Source organism: Tachyglossus aculeatus, chromosome 1 (genome assembly GCF_015852505.1).
Source record: "Tachyglossus aculeatus isolate mTacAcu1 chromosome 1, mTacAcu1.pri, whole genome shotgun sequence".
Classification (NCBI taxonomy): Eukaryota; Metazoa; Chordata; class Mammalia; order Monotremata; family Tachyglossidae; genus Tachyglossus; species Tachyglossus aculeatus.
In genome coordinates this window covers 167,711,421-167,729,831 of record NC_052066.1, presented here as the reverse complement: position 1 = coordinate 167,729,831, position 18,411 = coordinate 167,711,421, and the positions used below count along the sequence as shown (strand labels likewise).

The 18,411-nt window shown below is 43.3% G+C and overlaps 1 protein-coding gene and 1 non-coding gene across 2 annotated transcripts in view; both read left to right on the top strand.

Moving 5' to 3' along the window:
• Positions 1 to 18,411, top strand: part of NRXN3 (neurexin 3) — a 1,831,517-nt gene that overhangs the window by 960,845 nt on the left and 852,261 nt on the right.
• LOC119936603 lies at positions 11,003 to 11,140 on the top strand. Its single transcript, XR_005453808.1, has one exon. It is a non-coding gene; the product is annotated as a small nucleolar RNA SNORA7 (small nucleolar RNA).

The following is an 18,411-nucleotide window of genomic DNA, read 5'->3' as shown; positions in this document are numbered from 1 at the left end:
AACCCAGGTCTCTGGGCTTCCAGTCTTGTATTGTTCCATTTGTTCAGGCTCGGACTACAGATCTGGTGGAAACAAAGACATGGAGAGTTAGCCTTTCATAATATTTATGTCTCGTTTTCCCTTTTGAAGGAAATGATCTATAAACAAGTGCTTTCATCATTCTCATAAAATCTGATACAGTATGAATACCATGTCAATATTTCCATGGAGTTTGTGAAAGTCATTTAATTCTCCAAGTGACCTGCAGTCTTTTAGTATTGATATACTTATCAGCTCTAGTCATCTGACACCTAATCGTTATATTGGTGTCAGATATCTGTGATGTACCATGATGATTTAGAAATAATGGTGTCCTATAACTCTCAAATGAATGGAATCTTCTAAATTTTTCCTCAACTACCCTTAGCTCCTCAAAGAAGAATGGTGTAAAAATGCCACAGTACATTTTTATCATACACATTTGTTTTCCCTTCTTTTCCTTAAGTTGCTCTTCAAAATCACCTTCCCCTCAAGGGGGTAAGGTAAACTGATTAGTATTGTGGATTTTTGGACTCTAGCCTATAAACTCACTGTGGGCAGAAAACGTGTCTACCAACTCTGATATATTTTATTTTCCCAAGCTCTTAGTGCGGTGCTCTGCACAAAGTAAGCGCTCCATAAATGTGATTGTTTGAGTGACTATCATCAGAAATTCAATAGAATGATGAGTTTCTCTACTTGGAATTTTCCAAAAATAATTAAATGATTTTTTGAATTGGGCGTCTTTATGCTAGGAATTAGGGTTTGGAGTCCTTGATAATTGGTTTGATATTAGAATTGGGACTTTTCCTTCTCCTTAGCTTAGTTCCAGCCCATTCTGGCTGACTGCCAGCCCTGTTCAATTGTCACACTGACAATTTCCTCAGCCAGATGCTTGTCTGTCTTGTTTTTCTACTTGGTTTGTTGTTCATGTATCATTGTGCTATTTTTTTATTTATCTTAGAGGAGAGTTTTGATATTCATCACATGTAGCATTTATCTTTTCTTCTTTCATCAGAACCTTGATGGCATATTGGGCCCATGGAAGGACGTTGTCCATAGTCCAGGATCCACAGCACCTGTATATCTCAATCAATCAATCAATCAATTGTATTTATTGAGCGCTTACTGTGTGCAGAGCACTGTACTAAGCACTTGGGAAGTGCAAGCTGGCAACATATAGAGACAGTCCCTACCCAACAGTGGGCTCACAGTCTAGAAGGGGGAGACAGAGAACAAAACCAAACATACTAACAAAATAAAATAAATAGAATAGATAGGTACAAGTAAAATAAATAAATAAATAGAGTAATAAATATGTACAAACATATATACATATATACAGGTGCTGTGGGGAAGGGAAGGAGGTAAGATGCAGGGGATGGAGAGGGAGACGAGGGGGAGAGGAAGGAAGGGGCTCATTCTGGGAAGGACTCTTGGAGGAGATGAGCTCTCAGTAGGGCCTTGAAGGGAGGAAGAGAGCTAGCTTGGCAGATGGGCAGAGGGAGGGCATTCCAGGCCCGGGGGATGATGTGGGCTGGGGGTCAATGGCGGGACAGGTGAGAATGAGGTACGGTGAGGAGATTAGTGGCAGAGGAGCGGAGGGTGCAGGGTGGGCTGTAGAAGGAGAGAAGGGAGGTGAGGTAGGAGGGGGCGAGGTGATGGAGAGCCTTGAAGCGGAGGGTGAGGAGTTTCTGCCTGATGCGCAGATTGATTGGTAGCCATTGGAGATTTTTGAGGAGGGGAGTAACATGCCCTGAGCGTTTCTGGACAAAGACAATCCGGGCAGCGGCATGAAGTATGGATTGAAGTGGGGAGAGACACGAGGATGGGAGATAAGAGAGGAGGCTAATGCAGTAGTCCAGACGGGATAGGATGAGAGCTTGAATGAGCAGGGTAGTGGTTTGGATGGAGAGGAAAGGGCGGATCTTGACAACGTTGTGGAGCTTAGACCGGCAGGTTTTGGTGACGGCTTGGATGTGAGGGGTGAATGAGAGAGCGGAGTCGAGGATGACACCATGGTTGCGAGCTTGTGAGACGGGAAGGATGGTAGTGCCGTCAACAGAGATGGGAAAGTCAGGGAGAGGGCAGGGTTTGGGAGGGAAGACAAGGAGTTCAGTCTTGGACATGTTGAGTTTTAGGTGGCGGGCAGACATCCAGATGGAGATGTCCTGAAGGCAGGAGGAGATGCGAGCCTGGAGGGAGGGGGAGAGAGCAGGGGCAGAGATGTAAAATGGGCATAAGATATCTGATCTCCCTACTGAAAAGACTGTGCAGGGACTGTGGCCATTCTGATGATCAATTTCTACCCCAGAATTCTGGCCCTGGACTTTGGCACATAGATAGTGCCTAATAAATAGCACAATAGTAGTGATTATTTGGAAGGGGATGTGTTAGCATACATTTGTGACCATAAAACTACAGAGTAGGAATAGGTGATCTCCTTTATAAGATCAATCAATCATACTTACTGAGTGTTTACTATATGCAGAGCACTGTAGTAAGCATTTGGGAGAGTGCAATACAAGAGAATTAGCAGATATGTTTCCTGATCATAACAAGCTTACAGTATGTGGGGGGAGACTAACATTAACGTGAATACATTAGTTAAAATATATAATTTAAAGATCTGTGCATAAGTTCTGTGGGGTTGGGGGTGGGTGAATATCAATTGTCCAAATGTCACAGATCCCCATGCATAGATGATGCAGAAGGGAGAGTGAGGCAGGGAAAAGAGGGCTTAATCTAGGAAGACCGCTTGGAGAAGATGTGACCTTAATAATGCTTTGAAGTTGGAGAGAGTGGTGCTCTGGCATATATGGACAGGGAGGGGGTTCCAGGCTAGAGGGAGGACATGGGAAAGGGAGGCAAGAGATTTCCAAAGGCTCCCGGAAATTCCCATTGGGTGTAGTTGGAAGCAAAATTGTTGAAAACTTCACAGACAAATTCCTTGTCCCTTAATTTGCCAAGCCCATTAAAAGAAAGAAACATGTCTCTCTCACACACACACACACACACACACACACACACACACACACACACACACGCCCTATCCAAATGAGGAGATTACATTTTAAAAAATCAAGCAAAATACTTGGCTCCTTACCTTATCCTCTTTAACTTTCAATGAATTTGAGAGGAGCTCTCCAGAGAAGACTGACACCTTAGTTTTGAAGAACCAACAGTGTTAGATTGTTTGTTTGAAGAGAAATAACAGCTAACCACTATCTGATCATGTAAAAGCCACAGAAGTTGTAGGGAGAGGTTGAGCTGTGGGGAAAGAATTGAAAATTGTCCACAGCTATCTCCATTGGGGTTGATATTGTAAATTCCCTCAGGTGTGACATTTTGATTTCCTTTTCTATTCTCTGGAGAGAAATGTCTAGACACTAGAGCAGGGAGGAGGTAGTGGATCACTGCTAGCTCTGCCATTGTTGTGTGTTTTGTAACTAAGACAAGTCACTTAACACCTTTGCCAGGCTAGCATTTCACCTATTGCTCCCCCTGTAAAAATCATTGTGCTGCCATTAGTCATCCTTTGCCTCTGAATCCTGCAGCTTCCCACCCTATGACCAGCATAAACATCTCACCTTTTTTCCTTTGTAATGGGCTACAGTAAATTGCCTGGAGTGATTCACCTGAAAGGGACTCTGGAAGGACAAGGGATTGTTATTTCCAAGGTGAAGACTGAGTGTGTGTTTGCCAACTGAAATTCGGAATGGCTGTAGCCAATAGGTTAGGGAGCTTCCTGAAAGCTCTTAGAGGACAAGAACATCCAAAGAGGGGACAATTCCTTTAAATCTGTACTGGGTATTCATGGGCACTCCTATTAAATAGCTGTGGCCACCAGGGTTTTGCAGGATCAGGTCTTAAACCAGGTAGTATACTGCAAGTTCTCAGATTGGTTGATCAGAGATAAGTGTTTAGGTAAGAAATCATCTCCTAAATTGGATGATGATATTCATCATTATTATTACTATTGTTATTATTGCATTTAATCATCAGGGTATGCTACCCCTCACCTGAGATCCTCTCTGATCCTTCCCTGTATCCACTGAGGTTCCACAGCATGAGCTTTCCCTGGGTCTTGCTCTCCCGGGGAAACAAATTCAAGATGGCCAAGGGTGGTCTTCTCCCACAAACTACCCCCCCCCCCAACTTCCTCCCCAATCCTTCTACTAACTCTTTTATATAATATTATATTGTACTCTCTCCCAAGCGCTTAGGACAATGCTCCACACACAGTAAGCACTCAATAAATATGATTGATTGATTCCCTCAGGGAGGGGCATCATGGAAAGAATCTCCTGGCTTCGTCCTCTCCCTCTTAAGTGTAGGGGCCAGTCAGGCCAACCATCACAGGGATCCAGCAGTTGCCAACATGGCCACATCTATTTGCTAGGAGATTCTGAGCTTTTGTTTCTGTGTGGAGTCTGTCACATAAAGGGGCAAAAGTTACTGGAGGGAAGCGTTGACATCTGACAGATGATTCAAGTAATATCTCTTGTGGGCACTTCTGATTGCCTGGGATCCAAGCTGTGTCTTACACCATTTGCCAATGAGCTGTTGTTGGAGAAAAGAACAGAATACTAGATCATGCCATGGTCTGGGGAAAAAATTTCTTCTCCTCCTGGATACTTTTGGTCCCTTTTAACATCAAGAGAGGGATTGTTTAACAGTTGGGGAAACTGAGACCTTGAAGAATTAGCGCCTTTCTCAGGTTTGCACAGTGGATTGGTATTTGATCTTTTCTCTCACTCTCCCTAGAAGGGCAGTGTGGTCTAGTGGAAAGAGCACAGGACTGGGAGTCCTGGGTTGTAATCCCAGTTCTGCTCATAGCCTGCTGTGTAACCTTGGGTGAGTCACTTCTCTCTGTGCCTCAGTTTCTTCATTTGTAAAATGAGGATAAGGTATCTCCTCTCCCTTTTTCTTACACTGTGAGACAAGGACATAGTAATACCATTAAAATCATAGACTGCACGGATAATATGAAAGTAGTTTAGAATCTTTGAGAGGCAGAATGGAATAATCGAGGTTTTCTGGGAGTAACTGTGTAAACTAGCATGTAGCAGATGGGTAAAGCAGGCAGGTTAGAAGGCAACAGCTGAGAGCCTAGATAACTGACAGAGTTTTTGTTTCACTTGGGAAACAGTGGGAAGCCATTGGAGGTTTTGTATTATCATTATGGTATTTAAGTGCTTATTATGTGTTAAGTCCTGTTCTAAGTGCTGGAATAGATACAAGTTAATGAGGTTGGACCCAGTTCCTGTCCCACAGGGGGCTCAAAGTCAAAGTAGAAGAAAGAACAAGCATTGAATCCCCATTTTACAGATGAGGAAACTGGGGCAAGAAGAAACAAAGCGACTTGCCCAAGATCGCGTAGTAGGCAACTGTCGGGCAGGATTAGAACCCGGGTCCTCTGACCTCCAGGCTCAGTCTCTTTCCACTGAGCCACACTCATCCTCCAGGTTTTTGAGGAGGGGAGTCATTTACTCTGTACTCATCTACTCTAGGATTTCATTAGGATTCCTCTGAGTCACAAACAGTTTCTTCCCCCTCCCTTCATCCCACTACTCCTGGAGTAGGAGTTGTTCCTGGAGACTAACCTTGGGCTACTCAGTGGGTTCAGCTGTTCGTCCAGAGACGATGAAGAAAATTAAGCTTCGTCGTGATGATTATTTTTGTTTCCCTCCTCTCTCCATGGAGTGTTTTTGATATGCAGTTGGAGTTTTCACTCTGGAATATTTTAACATGTTGCAAAAATGTTCTCAAAAATTAACTTTACCCCATGGCAAGGAACTCTTAAATGCAGACTTTTTCCAAGAGGTGACTATTCACTATTAACTTGCAGAATGTTTACCTGATGTCTCCTAGAAATCATTAACAAACTCAGGCTCCCCTGGGAACTGCCAGCTTAGCTTCCCAAATCTTTCTTTCCCCTCCAAAACTGAGATAATGGACTCTGTCCTTTTACATCTCTGAAGCAGAGTCAGCTGTTATGCTTCAAAATTTTTTTGTTTTTTCTTTTTTATATTTTGAAGGGTCAGAGAAATGGCATACAGGTCATTCCCTGACACTACTACTACTAGAAGTTAGGTAGGATCTAGAAAGCAGAGTGACTTAGTGGACAGAGCTCTGGTCTGAAAGTCAGAAGGACCTGGTTTTAATCCCAGCTCTGCCACTTGTCTGCTGTGTGACCTTGGGCACATTACTTAACTTCTCTGTGCCTCAGTTACCTCATCTGTAGAATGGGGATTGAGACTGTGAGCCCATGTGGGACAGGGACTGTGTCCAACCTGATCATTTTGTATCTACCCCAGTGCTTGGCATATAGTAGGTGCTTAACAAATAGCATTGAAAAAAAAAACCCAGAACAAACTTTACAATGGATCTGACACAACTGAGACACAGAATGAATGCAGAATCCTTTTTCCCAATTGATCAATGGTACTTATTGAGCATTTACTGTGTGCAGAGCACTATACTAAGCTCTTGGGAGAGTATTCTGAAACAGGGTTGGTAGATATATTCCCTGCCCATAATGAGTTTACAGTCTAGAAGGGGAATGCTCTTATAATAATAATAATGATGATGGCATTTATTAAGCACTTACTATGTGCAAAGCACTGTTCTAAGCACTGGGGAGGTTACAAGGTGATCAGGTTGTCCCACAGGGGGCTCACAGTCTTCATCCCCATTTTACAGTTGAGGGAACTGAGGCACAGAGAAGTTAAGTGACTTGCCCAAAGTCACACAGCTGACATTTGGCAGAGCTGGGATTTGAACCCATGACCTCTGACTCCAAAGCCCGGGCTTTTTTCCACTGAGCCATGCTACTTCCTCATAAAAGCATCCAAAACATGATTCCATCCTATAGCACCAACCTATACTAGACCATTTCTAACATCAGATTGCTATTGGTCCTAAGTCATAGCTGCATTGTTCATGAAGACAGTTTACCTTGGAGCTTATGTGGGGTATGTTACCTGAGCTGAATCAGGCTGAAATGACTTAGTATCAGAAGACCATGGGCCTAGGATAGAGAAATAAACTAGTGGAGAGTAAAAACAGAAAGTGTTGGAGATGCCCTCGACCATGCAAAGAAGATAATACCAGTGATTCGGAAAGACCTCCCTCTAGACTGTCAATTCGTTGTAGATGGAATATATGTCTACCAACTCTGATGCATTGTACTTTCTCAAGTGCTTAGTATACTGCTCTGCAGACAGTATGCATTCTATAAACATAATTGATTGACCTTATTCTGCTTGATAATGCTAATTTCCCCATAAAAAGCTGTCATATTACCTTGAAAGGGAAAGGAGCTATTTTGGCAATCAATCATATTTATTGAATGCTCAGTGTGTGTGGAGCACTGTTCTAAGTGCTTGGAAGAGTACAATATAACAGAGTTGGTAGATATGATCCCATAGTTGTTGATGGTCAAAGTTGCCTTGGCAATAATTGGTAGCCCTTCTTAGCTTAGAAAGGCTTAATTTCCTCTGTTTTGAATGTTCTTGGGGGACAGCTTAAAAATTACTGTCATAAAAGCTCATTGTGGGCAGGGAACGAGTTTATCAACTCTTGTATTGTACTCTCCCTTGGCTTCACAGACTCCGTCCTCTCCTGGTTCTCCTCTTATCTCTCCGGTCGTTCTTTCTCAGTCTCTTTTGCAGGCTCCTCCTCCTCCTCCCATCCTCTTACTGTGGGGGTTCCCCAAGGTTCAGTGCTTGGTCCCCTTCTGTTCTCAATCTACACTCACTCCCTTGGTGACCTCATTCGCTCCCACGGCTTCAACTATCATCTCTACGCTGATGACACCCAGATCTACATCTCTGCCCCTGCTCTCTCCCCCTCCCTCCAGGCTCGCATCTCCTCCTGCCTTCAGGACATCTCCATCTGGATGTCCGCCCGCCACCTAAAGCTCAACATGTCAAAGACTGAGCTCCTTGTCTTCCCTCCCAAACCTTGTCCTCTCCCTGACTTTCCCATCTCTGTTGACGGCACTACCATCCTTCCCGTCTCACAAGCCCGCAAACTTGGTGTCATCCTCGACTCCGCTCTCTCATTCACCCCTCACATCCAAGCCGTCACCAAAACCTGCCGGTCTCAGCTCCGCAACATTGCCAAGATCCGCCCTTTCCTCTCCATCCAAACTGCTACCCTGCTCATTCAAGCTCTCATCCTATCCCGTCTGGACTACTGCACCAGCCTTCTCTCTGATCTCCCATCCTCGTGTCTCTCTCCACTTCAATCCATACTTCACGCTGCTGCCCGGATTATCTTTGTCCAGAAACGTTCTGGACATATTACTCCCCTCCTCAAAAATCTCCAGTGGCTACCAATCAATCTGCGCATCAGGCAGAAACTCCTCACCATGGGCTTCAAGGCTCTCCATCACCTCGCCCCCTCCTACCTCACCTCACTTCTCTCCTTCTACTGCCCAGCCCGCAACCTCCGCTCCTCCACCGCTAATCTCCTCACTGTACCTCGTTCTCGCCTGTCCCGCCATCGACCCCCGGCCCACGTCATCCCCCGGGCCTGGAATGCCCTCCCTCTGCCCATCCGCCAAGCTAGCTCTCTTCCTCCCTTCAAGGCCCTGCTGAGAGCTCACCTCCTCCAGGAGGCCTTCCCAGACTGAGCCCCTTCCTTCCTCTCCCCCTCGCCCCCCTCTCCATCCCCCCATCTTACCTCCTTCCCTTCCCCACAGCACCTGTATATATGTATATATGGTTGTACATATTTATTACTCTATTTATTTATTTATTTATTTATTTTACTTGTACATTTCTTTCCTATTTATTTTATTTTGTTGGTATGTTTGGTTCTGTTCTCTGTCTCCCCCTTTTAGACTGTGAGCCCACTGTTGGGTAGGGACTGTCTCTGTGTGTTGCCAATTTGTACTTCCCAAGCGCTTAGTACAGTGCTCTGCACATAGTAAGCGCTCAATAAATACGATTGATTGATTGATTGATTTAGTACAGTGCTGTGCACACAACGCTAAATAAAAGCTAAGTCCTCTGTTGGTTCTCCATGCCCAGGTAATTCTCTTTGCCTTCCCTTTCTCATAAATCCATAAGATAGTAAATTCTTCCAGGGCAAAGGCTGTGCCTTCTACTTTTATTATATTCTCCCAAACACCTAGTAGAGTACCTTTAGGGTATGGTTTTAAATATTGATGATGATTGTCTCTTTCTTCATCTCCTTCCTGCTCTCCTGCATTTTTTTTATGGTACTTAAGTGCTTATTTTGTGCCAAGCACAGCACTAAGCACTGGGGTAGATAAAAAATAATCATGTTGGACATAGCCCCTGTCCAACAAGGAGCTAAGTAGGAGGGAGTAAGATTTAGTCCCCATTTTGCAGATGAAAAAACTGAGTCGCAGAGAATTTAAGTGATTTACCCAAGGTCACACAGCAGAAAAATGGCAGAGGTAGGATTAGAATGCATGCCCTCTGACTCCCAGGCCCATGCTCTTTCCACTAGGCCATGTTGTTTCTCATTTATCACCAAAACATTCAATTTCAATTCAGTTGTATGACATTCTCTCTCTCCCTATGAAGTTGTCAAGGGAGGGGGAAAGGAATAGCTGTCTTCAGAATGCTCAATTAACTTGTTGAGTTTTGCCAGTAGTTCAAACAACCTTCAGTTCTTCCAGCCAGTCTTATTTCTCTTCCAGCTTTCCAACTGGGTCATAGGAAGGATTTGAGATCCATGTAGCCTATGTCCTAGGTCTTCCACAACCCCTTGCTTCAAGAAGTTTGACGGTATGGTGTTTGTAATATAAACCTGAAATGATTCTATCAGTGATTGTCTGAGTCAGTGGGTGTCTGCATAAGTGCAATTATGACACGATGCTGTGTGATTTTAAAGACCTAGTTAATCCCCTTGAAGAGGTGAGGGATGAGATAGATAAGTGAGGGCCATTGCTATGCAAAATGGATTCCTTGCATACATTTACGTTCGCACATTGTGATGTGGTGTTGCTCCACTTTTCTAATAGAATCAGAAGGAAATGAACAGGCAGGATGGTGTTTTCTGTTTCCCTTTGGGTCTTCGCTGTGACTTCTTTTTAACTGAGCTCTTCCAGCTCTAGAGTGATTGATTGATAAAATGAGGTCAGAGGCAGTCAAGATGGTAGCCATTTCCAAGCTGTAGTGGTGCTCCCATCCTTACATTCTACTTGGGAGGTTGGGGCTTATTTTTCATGACCTATAGGTATTAACTTGGGAAGATTCCAGGAAAACTAGGACTTCAGGATCACTCTTTTCTCAGGGTATTGTCTTTGGATTCCATAATTGTTAATCATTCAGTGGTATTTATTGAGCATCTGTTAGTACTGCACTAAACCCTTGGGAGAATACAGCAGCAACAAGAATAAATGTTCCTTGTCAATAAATCACTGGTATTTACTGAGCACTTACTATGTGCAGGACAATGGGAGAATACAGTATAACAGAATTGGAAGGCACATTCCCTGTCCTCAGGGAGCTTACTGTCTAGAGGGGAGATGGACATTAAAATAAATTAATAAAATAAAATATTGATGTGCCCATAAGTGCAGGGAGGTTCTGAGGGTGGGGTGAATACCACATTCTTAAAGGGTACAGAACCAAGGGCATAGGAAATGCAGAAGGGAACAAGAGTAGGATAAATGAGGACTTAGTCTTCTCATTTCCTCTACTCCCACCCCACCCCTTGTGATTTTAATAGGTTGCAGCCTAGAAGAGGCAAAAAACACAAAAAATGATTTATGAATGGTGGAAGCAGGAAGAACAAGGAAGTCAACCTTGGGATAATGCAATCAAGGCAGTAGACATGATCACTGCTCTCAAGGAGGTTACCATCTAGAAGGAAATAATGGGTAGTAGCACAAATATGTCAGAATTAGATGAGCAAATAATTGACATTATATATATATATATATATACATATATATATATATATGTATATATATATATATATATATAAGTGTCAGGAGCGGCCCCTCTCAGGATCGCACCTAGAGAGTATCCAGTACTCTACCAGTCTCAGCTATGGGAGGGAGAGTCAAGCAGAGGCATACCCATTCCATTCCTAGCTTGGGCAGTGGCTAATGAGTGGAAGGCAATCTGCTACAAGTGAAAAATTACTTGCACTGGGCAGCAGCAGCATGGGAGAGAGTCGAGGGTGGAGACTCAGGTTTACTGCACAGAAGAAAGCAGTGGTAAACAACTTCTGTATTTTTACCAAGAAAATGCTATGAATACCAGAATGATTGAATATAGAGGTGGGTTGTTCTGGGAGAGATATGTCCGTGGAATCACAATGGGTTGGAGAAGACTTGTCAGCATGAGACAAGACAAGGCTAGGAGTGTCTATTGGCTTGATATGACTTAGGATGTTATGAATCAACTAGGGAAAGCTTCCTGGAGAAGGTAGAGTGGTGGGAGAGGAGATAATGTTTAGAAAGTGTGAATTTGTACAGTATGAGGATAGAAAAGAGGGTGTATCGCTTCTGGTCCTAGTTCTTAGGGGCATGGGAGAATGGAGTTTATTTTCTAGAATTAAGAATTTCTTCCATAACTGTTGAGATCTAGGGGAAGTCACCTATAGTGACTGTCAGGGTTTCAAAGCCTGCGTTACATGTGGAGAAATGAGTCCAACCCTGGTAGTTGAGGATGGGTGTTTGGATAGGAAGAAAGGCAATGGTTTGTATAAATCTATTTCCCTCTGAGTATATTTACCCTCTCACAGTTTGGGAAGATAATTGCACTCTGTGATACCTTTCATAGTTTGCTCACCCTATCTTTTGATCCCATAGTTCGGTGCCTGATCTATTTTCTACATGGCTGGGCTTTACTTCAGACCTGATGAGCCATATATCATTCTGATTGATTTTTCTTCTTTTCTTTTGAAGAAAAAAAGATTGCCATAAGAGAGTATTATAGATTTGGCTAGCATTGCTATAATGCCTCAAGCGGAGTGTGAGGGTGCCTATTTGTAGCCCTGCCAGTCTGCCCATTTGCCTCTCAGAAGCTGGCAGGGGGAAAATAATAATAATTATGGTATTTGTTAGCACTTACTATGTGCCAGGCACTGTAGTCAGTGCTGGGGTGGATACAAGAAAATCGTGTTGGACACAGTCCCTGTCCCTTGTGGGGCTTACAGTCTCTATCTCCATTTTATGGATGAGGTAACAGACCCAGAAAATAATAATAGTAATCACTATTATTGTCATTATTTATTAAGTGCTTACTATGTGCCAGGCACCGTACTAAGTGCTGGGGTGAATACAAGCAAATCAGGTTGGACAAAGTCCCGTTCAAAGTGGGACTCACAGTCTTGATCCCCAATTTACAGGTGAGGTAATTGAGGCCCAGAGAAGTGAAGTGACATGCCCAAGGTCACACAGCGGACAAATGGCAGAGCAGGGAATGGCATCTGGGTGAGCCTGAGGGAAATAAGGGAGAGAAGCCATTCCAGGGCTGAAAGATTCTCCTGATTCGGGTCCAAAGCAGAGGTCAGCAAGCAGGAGAGAGGATGTGAGAATTACAGGGAGGAGACATATCCCAGATGGTCACACCGTCACCATGGCCAGTCCCTGAGTGGTTATGCTTTAAGTTAGCATTGCCTCTTTCACTCTATGCCCCTTAATAATAATAATAATTATAAGCATTTTTAATGGCATTTGTTAAAGCTTACTATGAGCCAGGCACTGTACTAAGAGCTAGGGTATATACACGTTATTCAGGTGGGACACTGTCCATGTCCCATATGAGGTGCCCAGTCTTAATCCCCAATTTATAGGTGAGGTAACTGAGGCATAGAGAAGTGAAATGACTTACACAACATCATACAGCAGACAAGTGGCAGAGCTGGGATTAGAATCCAGGTTCTTCTGACTTCCATGCCTATGCTCTATTCACTAGGCCAAGCTGCTTCTCTACTCTGTACTCAGCCCTGGGGTAGATGCAGGTGAGACATTTCCCCTATCCCACATGGGGTCTCACCTCCCTTTTCAGAAGAATCCCAACTCTTCCACTTGTCCGCTATGTGACCTTGGGCAAGTCTCCAAACTTCTCTATGCCTCGGGTACCTCATCTGTAAAATGGGGATCAAGACTGTAAGCACTATGTGGGACAGGGACTATGGCCAACCTGATTAGCTTGTAACTAGCCCAGCGCTTACTATAGTGCCTGAGATACTTAATAAATAACATTAAAAAAAAAAAGTGGAAACTACATGTAGCCAGATGACTACCCAGATGAATAGGAGAAAAATACAGAAAACAAACATATTATGACACTGGCATCTGTCAATCTGCCTTTGGAAAACCAAATAGGTGACAGCCATAGTATTAGATTAATTGATCAGTCAGTGGAATCTACTGAACACTTAATGAAGAGCATTCTACTAAAAGCTTGGGTGAGTGTGATAGAGTAAATTGACACTATCTCTGCCCGCCAAGAGTTTACAGTCTAGCAGAGGAGCCTACTAGACCTGAGGAGATAGTGCAGATAGACCTGAGGAAATGTGCTCTCATTTGGATATTTATATAAGCCTTTAGAAATTGAATTCCTACAGCTTCCAGTCATGTTTGGGATACATCGATCAGCTAAAAGCAGTTCAGATAAATTTTAAATTTATTCAATCATATTTATTGAGTGTTTACTGTGATCCAGCTACTGTTGAAGAGAATCAGAGCAAGTGGAGTGCAATGGGAGACTTGAGAGCAATTACAGAAAAATATTCAGGGCTTGTGATTCATCACTGATCTTTGATAGACTTTTTATGTAATTGTTAATCACTTTAGGCCCCAGGCCCATTACAGTAATAATATTGTGATATTTAAGTGTTTACTATGTGCCAGGCACTTTAATAAGTGCTGGGGTGGGTATAAGAAAATCGGCTGGACAAAGTCACTGTCCCACACGGGGCTCACAGACATGAAGTAACTGAGGCACAGAGACATGAAATGACTTTCCCAAAGTTACACAGCTGACAAGTGGCAGAGACAGGATTAGAATCCAGGCCCTTCTGATTCCCAGGCCCACATTCAATCCACTAGGCCAAACTACTTCTCTGTTTTGTAAACCAATTTAGATATAAGCCCTAATATCCAAGCATTAATTAAATGGTTAGAGAGAGTTGCACTTACTTCTTGCCAAATCCAGCAGTTCCTACTCTATCCTAATCCTCCTCGAACTCTCAGCTGCTTTCGACACTGTGGATCACCCCCTTCTCCTCAACACGCTATGCAACCTTGGCTTCACAGACTCTGTCCTCTCCTGTTTCTCCTCTTATTTCTCTGGCCATTCATTCTCAGTCTCCTTTGTGGGCTCCTCCTCCCCCTTCCATCCCCTTACTGTAGGGGTACCTCAAGGGTCAGTTCTTGGTCCCCTTCTGTCCTCTATCTACACTCACTCCCTTGGTGAACTCATTCACTCCCACGGCTTCAACTATCATCTCTATGCTGATGACACCCAAATCTACATCTCTGCCCCTGCTCTCTCTCCCTCCCTTCAGGCTCGTGTCTCCTCCTGCCTTTAAGACATCTCCATCTGGATGTCTGCCCGCCATCTAAAACTCAATATGTCCAAAACTGAACTCCTTACCTTCCCTCCCAAACCCTGCCCTCTCCCTGACTTTTCCATCACTGTTGACGGCACTACCATCCTTCCCATCTCACAAGCCTGCAACCTTGGTGTCATCCTCGACTCTGCTCTCTCATTCACCCCACACATCCAATCTGTCACCAAAACCTGCTGGTCTCACCTCCACAACATCACCAAGATCCGCCCTTTCCTCTCCATCCAAATCGCTACCTTACTGGTTCAATCTCTCATCCTATCCCGACTAGAATACTGCATCAGCCTCCTCTCTGATCTCCCATCTGCCTGTCTCTCCCGACTTCAGTCTATATTTAATTCTGCTGCCTGGATTATCTATGTACAGAAACACTCTGGGCATGTTACTCCCCTCCTCAAAAATCTCCAGTGGCTGCCTGTCAACCTATGAATCAAGCAAAAACTCCTCACTCTTGGCTTCAAGGCTCTCCATCACCTCGCCCCCTCCTACCTCACCTCCCTTCTCTCCTTCTACAGCCCAGCCCGCACCCTCCACTCCTCTGCCACTAACCTCCTCACTGTACCTCGTTTTCACCTGTCCCGCTGTCGACCCCTGGCCCACGTCCTTCCCCTGGCCTGGAATGCTCTCCCTTCACACATCTGCCAAGCTAGCTCTCTTCCTCCCTTCAAAGCCCTACTGAGAGCTCACCTCCTCCAGGAGACCTTCCCAGACTGAGCCCCCTTTTTCCTATCGTCCTCCCTATCCCCCGTCCTACCTCCTTCCCCTCCCCACAGCACTTGTATATATTTGTACAGATTTATTACTCTATTTTACTTGTACATATTCATTATTCTATTTATTTTGTTAATGACGTGCATATAGCATTTATTCTATTTGTTCTGACAATTTTCACACCTGTCTACATGTTTTCTTTTGTTGTCTGTTTCCCCTTTCTAGACTGAGCCCATTGCTGGGTAGGGACTGTCTCTATATGTTGCCGACTTGTACTTCCCAAGTGCTTAGTACAGTGCTCTGCACACAGTAAGTGCTCAATAAATACGGTTGAATAAATGAGTGAATACACAGAAGAAGAGAAATAATTGTAGATTTTTTTGAAAGAAATCTTTTGCCCAGACTAAGTGGATTTACAACACTGAGCTTTGTTTCACTAAATCAGGAATTGTTCTCCCCTGGTCTTCAATGGTTTTTTTTTTTTTACCTTTTATAATATCAAATATTTCTTATTCATCTATTTTAACAACAAAGTTCTTGTAGATCCTGATTCTAATATGAAAAACCCATATCCAATTATGAAGTATTAGCATGCAGGATGTGTAATGGTTAAAGTTATTAAAGCTCTTCAGCCCTCTAAAAGAAGGTGTATGTATTTCTGGACATTCACTTCAGTTCAGAACTCAAAAAGGATATAGTGTGGCCTATTGGAAAGAGCACAGGTCTAGAAGTTGGAAGATCTGGGTTCTAATCCCAGCTTGTACACTTACCTGTGTGACCTTGGGCAAGTCACTTAACTTCTTTTTGCCTCAATTTCCTCATTTGTTCAATAGGAATCGATTCCTTTTCTCCCTCTCCTCTAGACTGTGAGCCCCTCTTTGGACAGGGAGTATGTCTGAACTGATTATCATGTATCTACCCCTGGGCTTAGTACAGAGGTTTGGCACCTATTAAGCTCTTACCAAATACCAATCAATCACTCAATTAGTGGATCGTATTTATTGAGTGCTTACTGTTTGCAGGGTCATGATACCAAAATTATCATTTTCATTTATGAGGATCCCCAGAATTCACTGATTTGCTTGAGTGAGGGGACATGTTGTGAAGGGAGGCAGAAGCAGAGGCATTAACTACCACATCTTTTTATTCTAGGATCCATAAATTTTCTGGTTCCAAAAGGACTTTTTTGGGATGGGGTGGGGTGAGAGAGAAAACACCAATGCATCAGAATGGACAGGTCATTCCATTGAACGCAACAAAGCTCCTGAGTGTTTGGAGATTAGAGGCAGTAATAACTTCTGGATGCCATGCTTTATGTTAATGTGGCAGCACGGAGTTGTATATTTCTGCTGAGACAGCCACTTGGGTGAGGTTTCATTTTGCTCATAATGGCAGTGGTGGAGATGCAGGAATCTGCATTCCGCTTTTATTGATTTAGCTGGCTGCCCCAGCAAGCCAGTTCTAAAAATTTTTATCATTATTAATTTTTAGTCATCATGTGCATTGTTCTTCTCCAGGTCCCCAGGATGCAGGCCCAGAAAGGGAGGTGAAGGGAACATCCTTTCTTAGCCTGACCTCCTGGAAAAAATCAGTTCATTTTCTTTGATATCTTGTCCATGCATCCTGAACTGAGCATCCAGAGGTGGCCCATGCCTGGAACACAGCCAGGCATGCTGCTGTGACTAGAGGGGAATTTGAGATGGGGGAATATTTTTTTCATGGTATTTAAATGCCTACTATGTGCCAGGAGTTGTACTAAGCACTGAGTTAGGTACAAGCTAATCAGGTTGGAAACAGTCCCTGTCCTGCATGGGGCTCTCAGTCTTAATCCCCATTTTACAGATGAGGTAACTGAGAGACACAGAGAAGTTAAGTGGCATGCTCAAGATCACTCATTAAACAAGTCCTCTAGACTGTAAGCCCGTTGCGGGAAGCGACTGAGAGATTTGGTCCATGTAGAAGTGTTAAAATCAATCAATCCATTATATTTTTTGAGCACTTTACTGAGGTGCAGGGCAATTTACGAAGTTCTTGGGAGAGCACAACACAACAGTATGAGACTCGTTCCCTGCCCCCAACTATTAAAAGCACTAATATCTATAACTGTGCTATCAAATCTGAGGGGAAGGAGTGGTAGCATTCTGAAAGAGTTTAAAGGGCAAATGAGTCCTAATATAAAAGATGGATCATTTAGGTGGAACACAAGGCAGAGTTTTCTGATCATAGATGCTGAATTATGAAGTGTTCCTCCGAGGGAGAGAGATAAACAGCAACAATCAAGGATCATTTAAAGTTGGACTTTAAGGGTACCACTTAGCTCCCTTATCTGTTAAAGCTGCGTTTCCTATCTTCTGCTTGCTGGTGTTGGTCTGAGAGTCAGAATACCTGGGTTCTAATCCCAGTTCTGCCACTTGCCTGCTGTGTGAACTCAGGCAAGACATTTAACTTCTTCAGGCCTCAGTTTCATCATCTGTAAAATGGGGATGTTACCTATTCTCCCTTCCCTTTAGACTGAGAGCATCATGTGGGACAGGACTGTGTCAGATCTGCTTATATTGTGTATACTTCAGCATAGTTCTTGGCACATAGTAAATTCTCAACAAATATCACAATTATTATATTTCCTGCATTGCCTGGAGCTAGCTGAATTAGCCTTCCCATTTTTCATCTTTCATGGGGTTGCTTTATCTCATGCAGAAATAACTGCGTATCTGTGGGAGGGAATTGATGATCCAATTTTTTAAGAATCACTTAAACTACCCCTAACATTTTATGCAATCTGTTTGTATCCCTTCCATTGATATGCTTTTTGTGCTCTGGCTATTTTGCTCATATCTGTACAACTGGATGCAGTCTCATGGGTGGGACATTTTTTGAACAAGAATAGGTATTAAATACACTTATTTTTCTTGCATTATTTGTGCATTTTCATTAAGTTTTCCAGTAATTTATTAGGGTTGGGATTAAGGTTACGGTTATGGTTAGGAGATTTGTGCAACATATGTATGAGGCAGAAATAATAATAATATTCCTTGTTTAATTGTTTTTAAATGGTATTTCTTAAGCATTTATTATGTGCCAGACCCTATATTAAGTGCTGGGGTGGATACA